Raw genomic sequence first — 11,544 nt, forward strand, 5'->3', positions numbered from 1 at the left:
ACATTTATATAACTAACAAAATAATCATCTTGATAAATCTAGTACCCATCTGACATCATACACAGTTATTACAATATTATTGACTATATTCCTCATGCTATAATTTATATCTCCATGACTGTTTTGTAACTACAGTTTTGAACTTCTTAATCCCTTCTATTTTTTCACCCACCACCCAAACACACTCCCATCTGGCTACCATCAAATTATTTTCTGTATCTAAGAAATTGTTTCTCTTTTGTTTCTTTGTTTATTTCATTCTTTAGATTCCATTTGTAAGTGAAATCGTATGGTATTTATCTTTCTCTGTCTGACTTACTTCACTCTGCACAATACCTCTAGGCCCAGACATGTTGTCACAAATGGCAAGATTTCATTCTATTTTTTTTTACGGCTGAGCAAAATTCCATTGTATATATTCACCACCACTTCTTTATCCATTCATCCGTTGATAGATACTCAGAATACCTCGATATCTTGGCTATTGTAAATAATGCTGCAATGAAATTGTGGATGCACATATACCTTCAAAGTGTTGTTTTTTTTTTTTTTCCCGGATAAATTTCCAGAAGTAGAATTTCTGAGTCTTTCTTTGTCTCTTGTTATAGCCTTTGTTTTAAAGTCAATTTTGTCTTTTATAAATACCACTACAACAGATATTTTTGTTTGTTTGTTTACACTTTCATGAAATATATTTTTCTATCCCTTGACTTTCAGTCTGTGTGCCTTAAGATCTGAAGTGAATCTCTTGTAGGCAGCAATTGTAAGGCTCTTGTTTTCTTATCTATTCAACCACCTTTATCTTTTGATTGAATCATTTAATCCATTTATATTTAAAGTAATTATTGATATGTTGTTATTGCAATTTTCTTATATTTCTGGTCCTTTTTTTTCTTCTTAAAGAAGTCTCTCCAACATTTCTTGTAATATTGGTTTGGTGTTGATGAACTCCTTTAGCTTCCTCTTGTCTGACGAGCTCTTTATCTGTCCTTCCATTCCAAATGATAGCTTTGCTAGATAAAGTAATCTTGATTTTAGGTCCTTACTTTTCATCATTTTGAATGTTTTATGCCAGTACCTTCTGGCCTATAAGATTTCTGTTGAGAATCAACTGAGTTTTATGGGAGCTCTCCTGTAGGTAACTAATTGCTTTTCTCTTGTTGCTTTTAAGATTCTCTCTTTCTATTTAACCTTTGGCATTTTAATTATGATGTGTCTTGGTGTGGGTCTCTCTGGGTTCATCTTATTTGGGACTCTCTGAGTTTTCTGGGATTGTATGTCTATTTCCTTCACTAGGTTAGAGAAGTTTTCTATCATTATTTCTTCAAATAGGTTTTCAATGCCTTGCTCTCTTTCCTCCTTCGGGTAGCCCTATGATGCAAATGATGTTGTCCCAGAGGCCCCTTAAACTATTCTAACTTTTGTTTTTTTTGGATTCTTTTTTCTTATTGCTGTTCCAATTAGGTGTTTTCTACTACCTTATCTTCTAAATCACTAATCCGATCCTCTGCTTCATCTAATCTACTGCTGATTACCTCTAATGCATTCTTTATTTCAGTTATTGTATTTTTCATTTTGACTGGTTCTTTTTTCATGTTTTCTATCTCTTTGTTAATGTTCTCACTGAGTTCATTTACTCTTTTCCTAAATTCATTGAGCATCCTCATAACCAGTGTTTTGAACTGCATGTGGCAGATTGCTTGTCTTCATTTTTTTTTTTTTTTAATTTCTTTCTCTGGAGCTTTGTTCTGTTCTTTTATTTGCGATATGTTTCTTTGTCTTCCCATTTTGGCTTCCTACTTATGTTTATTTCTATCTATTACATAAGACTGCTATATATCCTAGTCTTAGTATAGTGGCCTTATGTAATAGGTGTCCTGCGGGTTCAGTGGCACAGTCTCCCTGGTCTCCTGAGCCAGGTGCTCCAACTGTGTACATTTAATGTTTTTTCATGTGCCCTCTTGTCATATTAGAGCCTTGATTGCTATTGGCAAGTCAGTGGGAGGGATTGACCCTCATGCTGAATGATTGTGAGGAGCAGCTTTGACCACAGTGGAAGAGATGTTCAGGGAGTGACCCTACAGTGCAAGACTTGCTTTAGCAGAACTCTGGTGCCTGCCCAGTCTGCCCTTGGTGTGTGTCATCCTCACATGCAGCCTCACTTGGTGCTCTGGCTTGGTGTGAAGCGGGCCACCAGCTGTGCTGGCCCCGGGACCTCCTAAGAGGAGCCCCACAACAGACCAGGTTCAGCCTTAGCCTGTACCCTACCTGAGGCCACCTGTCAAGCATCGCCAAACATTCTGCAGATGGTTGCCACCCGCACTGAGCTGGAGGTGCATTGAGAGGCCAAGCCACGAACCAAAGTCGGCTGCTGCTAGTACCAGACTTAGGGCTCCTCAGTAAGCGGTACAGGATGTGCTCAGGGAAGACAGTGCTTGTTTGGGTATTGAGAATCTTTGAGAGACTTTAATAAAATCCACAGCATGAACCAAGACAGGTCATTTGTATATAAAGGCCACTGAAAGTGGCTTAGGTGGACCTATAATTTAGGTGGGTCGGTGTCTCAGGGAATATCTAGAGTTGGGCAACCTGTGTTAGCCAAGTTGATGGAGATTCAGCTATGGCAGCTGCCTGAGTTTACATGCCAGGAAGAGTGAGGGCTTCTGCTAGCACTTCTGTTTGAGAGAAAGCTGCCCCTCCAGCCCTGGTGCTAAAGCCAGATAATGTAGTGCCTCCCAAAATGTCACTGGTGCCTCAGCACCGGCGCTCTGAGCAGTTGAGTTCATCAGCACACAGGCTCCTTAAGTGGAATATCTGTGACTCCAGCCACCCTCGTTCTCAATCAACCACAATCTTCGTTGGTTTTTACAGCCAAAAATTGTGTGAACTTCTCTTCTCATCACTGAAACCCTGGGCTGGGGAGCCCTGTTTGGGCTGGGGCCCTTTGTTCCTCAAGGGGGATCTCTACAGCTGATATATTTTTCCTGATGTTCAACCACCACAAGTGGGTGTGGGACCAGCCCATTCTGCATCTCCACCCTTCCTATCAGTCTTAAGTGGCTTCTTTTGTATTCTGCAGTTGTAAAACATCTGTTCAGCTGGGCTTCAAGCAACTCCCAATGCTGGGTGCTCTGTAGTTTAGTTGTAATTTTGATGTGATTATGAGAGGAGACAAGCACAGCATTTACCTACTCTGCCATCTTGACCAGAACTTTAGGGTATAACTTTGGATGCCAAATCACATGTTTTTCCTTTTAAGAAACTAAGTAGCCTAAGTATGTATGTACTTATATTATGTGGAAATTTAAGTATTTTAAAATTATTTCTAGTTTAGGTACAAAGTGATCTACAGAAGTACAATTAATTGTGTAACCTGTGAGTGTGAAATCATTATAAAAGTAAACATATCAGCACTCCAGGAAACTTATACCTATAGTTCACTTAAAATAAGCAAAGGAATACATATTTTTATATATAAATTACCTATCACCAATACCTTGAAAACCTTAGTTATAAGTATGCATAAGAATGCTAGTTCGATTTACCTCTAACTACATATTCACATATTTCTCCCTAACCATGTTGTTGACTCAAAAGTTTATGTTCCTTCTCTTTAATCTTTGGATTAAATTTATTTTTTTTAATTGAGGAGAAATAATTTATGAATCAAGGATATCCACTGAAATAAATTGAGATGACTTGTCTGGAAAAATTATCTTTTTAAATGTACTCTTGTATTAACAATAAAAAAAAATATTTTTCCACAGGTTAATTTTCATCCAGTTGTACTCAGCCAGATAAAAGTCAAAATTTTTTCATTAATTGCTAATTTAGAGTGATTTTAGAAGACGATTCACAAAACCCTCCTGAATGTTTCACTGACAGCTTCCTAATTTTTGCATTTCTTGGGTAACCCAGCTACATTAAACATGTCACTATGGGAACTACCCAGAGATGCAGTTTCGTGAGAATGACATGCACTAATGTGAAGGAAAGACTGTCTAGGCCACAGGTGTTTGCTTTCAGAGATATTACTTTAAAATCTACTAAACAGGCTGCCTACTGCCCTGCTGCAAACTTAGAGATATCTATGTTGGAGTGAGGCCTCAGTGAAAGGACAATGTGGTTTCAGGAAGTTGCCATGAATGTCAGATTGGTCCTCAGGAAAGAGGGCTCTTTAACAGCTAGCTGTTATTTTACACGTGCACGGATCTTTACTTCATATGCCCTTCCTCACCTCTTTTTTTTTTTTTTTTCAGTGACATTCCAGGCAGAATAAGTACTTAACTTCTTCATGCTTCCATAGTGAACGTTTTGTTATTATCTTTATTTTAGCTTTTTTATATCTTTATTGTCTCTTTACTATAGCTTTTATCAGATTGTAATGCAGCTAACTATGTGAGTTACCCCTCCATTTGACTATAAATTCTGTCATCCCAACCTTATCATAATAGGCTACACACATGGCACCGGGAAAGTCTAGTGCAATTACTAATGTATTAATTCCTTGGCATTGATTTTTTTTATCAGATTCATTGACCAGACATTAAGGAATGTAATAAGAATTAGGCTGATGGATGAAGAATATCCTAAAACAGGCCTCACAGTAGTGACCATGGCAATTCATAGTATGAAATAATGTGGGTAGAGCAGCAGAAACTTTGATCACTTAATAGTTTTGTAGATGGTTGATATTGAATCTGGGACACTAAGATAAAAATATTATTTTAGAATCAGAAAAACTTGGATTTTAATCCCAGCTCTATTAATTGCTTACTGAATAACCATGGGTATTTTGCTTAACCTCTTTAAACCAGACCTTATATTACTAATCATTCTATCTCTAGATTTGCATAATTCTGATACATATAAGCACTCCATTGATATTAGTTCTCTTTCTCTCTAGATCTCTACAAATTCTGCTAGAATATACATACATACATACATACATGCATACATGAATGCATGCATACACACATACACACATATATGCACACATATACATATATATATATCTTAATTACTACAGTTTTACAAGAAAATTTTGTATGCATTATGGAAAGTTGGACATACAGAAAAGCAAAATATAATAAAATGAAACAACCTCACTTCCACCAGCCAGATATTACTACTATTAACAATTCAGTGTGTATATTTTTTAGATATATTTTTCTGTACATATATTTACCAATCTATTCAGTCACTACTAAAATGAGGATATGTTGTATAGGCTGTTTTGTAATCTGCTTTTTTCAGTTAATGATTCTATCTTTCCATGGCAATAAATTCTCACTTAAACTAATATTCAGGATGTTTTTATGTGTACAGGTTTAAACTCAAAATGGATGATTTATGCACCACTCAGGAAGTTGTTTCCATCACTAGAAATCATTAGAATGACATACCAGATATTTAACTTAATAAAGATTGTATACCTACTCAAACCTGAGGAGTTAATTTTAAACATTTATTATGTATCATAATCTGTCTAGATGTTTGCTTAATTCAGTGATTTTCAGACATTGGAGCACATCAGAGCCACCTGAACATATTTTAAAAGTGAGAGATGTTCAAGTCTCAACTCAGACCTACTGAAACAGAATTTCCTTGTAAAAATACCATTTGAGTGTTTTCAAATTAGTCTATTCAAAAGCATAACAAATTAGTCTATTGGAAGACAAGATGAGACAGCATCAACAAAATAAGACATCTTCCCTAGAAGTTTATAGTGTAGCAAGGAGAAAAATACTTAATTCATTAGTATTATACAAATTTACTTATGATTTTTTTTAAAAAAGTTAAATATAGTATTAATAGTATACTATAGTATAAGTACAATGAGAATATGGAGAAAACAGCAATCAATTCTGCCTGAGAAGGTCATGGAGGGTTCCCAGAAGAGATAATATTGAGCTGGCTCTTTAAATTAAGAGTGGAGGAGAGCTAAAACTAGTTTTATGAGTATCTGGAATATATGAGCAGATATATACATACAGAGCTGTTACAATTTGACCAAGTGGAATTTTAAATGCCTCTGGGATTTCTAGAAGAAAATGTCTGGTTGGTAGTTAGAAATATGGACCTGGAGCTCATAAGATAATTTAGGACTAGAGATACAGATGTGGGAGTCATCATTATAAAAATGTTACTTGGGAGAGGCAAGGAGGGGTATAGTATCACAGAAGCTAGATCTTCTGGCATTCCCTTCCAAAACCCACCTATATTTGATAAGTATATATAGATACATACATACATACACACATACATACACACATACATACACATTACTATATGCCTGGCACATAGTAGGTACTTAATGACTTGTAAGTGGGTGGCCAAATGAATGTTGACTTAGTGAATATTAAACGCTTGTTAGGGGACCCCCAAAATAATATTTCATCTTTTAATTCGGTAATGATCATCTTTTAAGGTCTCTTAAAGCAATTACATTAACCAAAAGAACATAAAGAAAATATACCAAATGTTGCTGTGTTTCAAATAAAGAAAGAAATCTATATTTGATTATATGTGTTTTTGCAACCTTTGCAGAATATAGATCATTCTATAGTTGGTCAAGAAGAAAGCTAAATATTGATGATACCTTCCTTACAAATGACTTTTTTATTTTTCCATTTTGGAGGTACAGTTCACTGAAGCAAACACATTGATGATGTCAATGAAAGTAATGGTGCTATTTTCACCCCTTCTAATGCCATTATTGTGCCGTTCTCTGTTTCAACCTAAGACATTAATGTTTCATGTTGATTAGATTTTTACATCTAAATTGCTCTTTTATGTTACACACAAATGATGAAATTGAATGTTCCAGTTAGAGGGCAGCAACTTTAGTTTCCTCTAGGCTCTTGGTAAATTCATCAAACATTCTATAGAACCTCAGAAAGGGCTCATTTTTGTTTCTTCTGCTTTAGTAACCTAGAGATAAGGAGTTTAGTGTGAATTTTGTTATGTCTTTATAACTAAAACTAGGCCTCATTTTACACAATAGATACATTCCTTGACATTTGTACATGAAGGATTTTTGAAAATGGACTCATATATTACCCCATTGAAATCCATAATAATTGTATAAATGTCATCTTTACTACAGATTGATTTTCAATTGACAGTGGTTTCTAACACATTGCCACTGCCTCCACCTCTGAGACATGTACTTTAGACTTCAAATAAAAGCTAAGTGATGTAATAGAATCCCCTATTTCAAATACTATTAAAGAATACTTTCAGAATGTGATAAATTAAGCCCTATTTCATGTGTAGAAAATGAGATTTTTAAAAATAGGAATCCTGTAATTTGATTTGCTTCATATTTATTTATCATGAGCAAGAGCAATTTTTTTTCCCTCTTTAATCCCCTGCTCCACTTCCACCCCTGACCTATGAATGTTGCTGTTTCTTCTTAAGAACTGGATCTCTGAAGGTGGGGTGTCTCTTCCTACATGTTCATAGGGTGCACCCAGGGCCTGGGGCCTGGCGCACCCAGGGGTTCTAGTGAACCTGGGGGGCCTGGCGCATCCGGGTGGCCTGGTTCATGCCTCCACTTGGGGCACAAACCCAGGACCTTCTGTGTATAAAGCAGACATGCTAACACTACACTATGGAGCCACCCCACAAGAGCAAATTTGAAAATACTTTCATATGCCCTGCCTAAAAGAGCTGTCTTTTTTTTTTTTTTCCTCTACTCTTTGTTTATGAAGACTGGCCCAAGAAAAGGTGTTTGGTTTATGGATACCAAAAGAGAACCTTAAATAATATGTTGTTTTCTTTACTACTTTAATCTTTTAGAATTTTGGGGTATTCACCTTAAAGAATGAGACTATTTATGCAATATAATTCTAGAATGAGTGTGGCTCTAGAAATAATGTGAATGTAAATGTTTCCTTAATTACCTTTTTAAAGATCAAGGTCTTTGAAAAAAAATTAATTTTTATACTTTCAATTATGGTAAAATACAAATAACATAAAATTTACCATCTTATCCATTTTTAAGTGTACTGTTCAGTAGTGTTAAGTATATTCACATTGTTGTGCAACCAATCTCCAGGCATTTTTCACCTTGCAAAACTAATAATCTACACTCATTAAACAACAATTTCCCATTCCTCTCTTCCCAGCAGTCCCTGGCAACCATCATTCTACTTCCTCTCTATATGCATTTAACTACACTAGGTATCTTGTATAAGGGAAACCATACAATATTTGCCCTTTTTGTAACAACTTATTTTACTTTGCATAATTTCCTCAAAGTTCATCTATGTTGTAACATGTCAAATTCTCATTCTTCTTAAGACTGAATAATATTCCATTTTATGTATATATAGCATTTTATTGATCCATCCATCTGTAGATGGACACTTAGATTGCCTCCACCTCTTGGCTGTTGTGAATATGCTGCTATAAATATGGACGTGTAAATATCTTTACTAGACTCTGCTTTTAATTCTTTCGGCTATATACCTAGAAGTGCAAATGCTGGATCTTATGGTAACTTTGCTTTAAATTTATGTCTTTCTAAGCAAATATACCATTTTGCAATCCCACCAACAATGTACAAGTGTTCCAATTTTCCATATCCTTCCCAACACTTGTTAATTTCTGTTGTTTTGACAGTAGACATCTTAAGGAGGTATCAGTTATCAGAGGCTGTTTTTAAACATGTTTCAGTTAATAATTGCTTTGTATTTATTCCAGCCCAATATTTAAGTATTAACATTACACCACATATGGGATAGAACATATAGCTCTGATTATTGTGAGGAGATATAACAATGATTTGAGTATGGGCAAAAGATTTTTGAAACATATCAAACAGCAAATCTATTTTTGATATGTTTTCCTTAAAAGTGTAGCATGTTGGATAATTTGAAAATTAGAGTATGAAATGTCACTTTTTAAATTTTCAAACTGTTGAATTTCTAATTTATTTATTTGAACATATCTAGTGTTCCTAACTGGACATAAGGAAAAAGTTATATCTTAAATGCTATCCTTGGCGTGTTTTGAGGGAAAATTCTAATGTTAAAATATCAATTTTAGAAATAACTAGTAATTATTTTCTGCACAATAAAGACATGTTTCTTAGAATTGACCTTAGCCTGAAATTTCTTAGCAAAGTCTTGAGAAATAAAGTGAGTTATAAAAAGAAGATATGTCATTTTCAGTGACAGTTGACAAAACAAAGCATCACAGAAAGTTTGAACACCTGAAACTAATTTTAATCTCAGTGTTAGAGTGTACGCCTAGAAAATATGTTTTAAATAATGAATGAAACAAACTACTGCTGCTATCTAGTCCATTTTACAGGTCAAATTACATGATCAACAAGAATCTAGTTAACTTCTCATTACTAACTGAATATTTCAGGAAGTAAACTATTTTAAAATTGTCATTTTAAAATTCTGTATATCTTAAAAAATCTATTCTCATTCTAAACCCTTAAAATTTTGAGAGAGTTTATAATCTGGAAAAAACATATAGGTAAAAATTAGGATGCCAAAAAGGAAATACAAATGGCAAATAGACATATGAAAAAATATTCAATACCACAGAAATGCAAATGAAACGCCAAAACTAAAACTACAGAACAAACATCATTGAAAATCAATGAGATTAAGCTGAACATGAGTCCTACTACTAAGAATACACAGAAAAAAGAAATCACCTGGAGACTGATAAGAGAGGCACAGATGCAGAATGGGGTGATTCAACAAAGTCATGTGCCAGTTAAATCAGGTTATCTTGGCTGTGGAGGTCTCCCTGGAGGAGCAAGAGAACCCAGCCCCACACTTGGCTAATACAGGTCATCACACCCTGGTGATACCCTGGGACCCTTTCTCACCCAAATTTTGGGCCCAATCAAGCAGATTCCAGTGGCTTTTCCATACAAAGAGTCTATCTTGGCTCATACTCCAGACTTTCCTAAAATCTCTCAAAGGTTTTCAAAACTAAAAGAAAAAGTATCTACCCACTATATGACCCATCTCTTGTTAAGCAGCTTCAGGCCTGGAAACTAGCAGCAGTCAACTCTGGTGTATCACTTGGCTGCTCAAGGTACCTGAAAGCCCAGCATAGGTGGTAGCCATATGCAGAATACTTGGTGACTCTTGCAAGGTGGCCTTGGGTACAGCACAGGCTGAAGTTAAATTAGGCCTGTGTTGGGGCCCCACCAAGGAGGCCCTGGGACAAATATGCCTGGTGGCCAGCTTTGTATCAAGTGAGAGCACCACCTGGGGCTGCATCCAAGGACGACACACTCAAAGGTCAGATTGGGCAGGCATCAGAGCTCTGCTAAAGTGAATCTTGCACTGTGGGGTCACTTCCTGAACATCTCTTCCACTGTTATTCATGGCCAGTCCTCACAACCAATCAGCCCAAGGGTCAATCCCGCTCATCGAAATGGCAACAGTAACCAAGGCTCAACTATAATTGGAGCACACACACAATCCATACAAGAGACACACCTAGAGCCCCCAGCTCAGGTGACCAGGAAAACTGTGCCATTGGGCTTCATAGGACACCTATAACATAAAGCCACTCTACTAAGACCAGGAGATATAGCAGCCTTACATAATAGAGAGAAGCAAACACAAAGAGGCAGCAAAAATGGAAAGACATAGAAACATATCCTAAATGAAAAAAAAAAAAAAAAACAGAACAAAGATCCAGAAAAACAACTAAACAAAATAGAGACGAACAATCTACCATTTGCAGAGTTCAAAACACTGGCTATAAATATGCTCAATGAATTTAAGAAAAGAGTAGATGAACTCAATGAGAAGTTTAACAAAGAGGTAAGAAACATAAAAATGAAGATAGAAAACGTAAAAAAAGGAACCAGTCATAAATGAAGAATACAATAACTGAAATAAAGTATAGATTAGAAGGAATTAACAATAGATTAAACGAAGCAGAGCAAAGACTCATCAATTTCTAAGATAAGGTATCATAAAACATTCAATCAGAACAGCAACAAGAAAAAAGAATCCAAAAAAAGAATGAGGATAATTTAAGGGGCCTCTGAGACAACATCAAGCATACCAATATTTGTATCATAGGATACAAGAAGAAGAAAGAGAGCAAGGCATTGAAAAACTATTGGAAGAAATAATGATGGAAAATTCCCCTAACTTGGCAAAGGAAATAGACATACAAGACCAGGAAGCTCAGAGAGTTTCAAACAAGCCAAACCCAGAGGCCTATACCAAGGCATATCATCATTAAAATGCCAAAGGTTAAAGACAGTGAGAGAATGTGGAAAGCAGCAATAAAAAAAGCAATTAATTACCTACAAGGGTATTCCCATAAGATAATCAAATGATTTTTCAATAAAAATTTGCAGGTTAGAGATTGTTATGAAATATTCAGGGGTAGAAAGAACCTACAACCCATATTACTCTACCCAGCAAAGCTATCATTTAGAACCAAAGGGGAGATAAAGATCTAAAATAAAAAGTTAAAAAGAATTTATCAACACCATACCAGTACTACAAGAAATGTTAGAGGGACTTCTTTTAGTAGAAAATGTAA

This window comes from Pteropus alecto, unplaced genomic scaffold, assembly GCF_000325575.1.
Source record: "Pteropus alecto unplaced genomic scaffold, ASM32557v1 scaffold26, whole genome shotgun sequence".
Classification (NCBI taxonomy): Eukaryota; Metazoa; Chordata; class Mammalia; order Chiroptera; family Pteropodidae; genus Pteropus; species Pteropus alecto.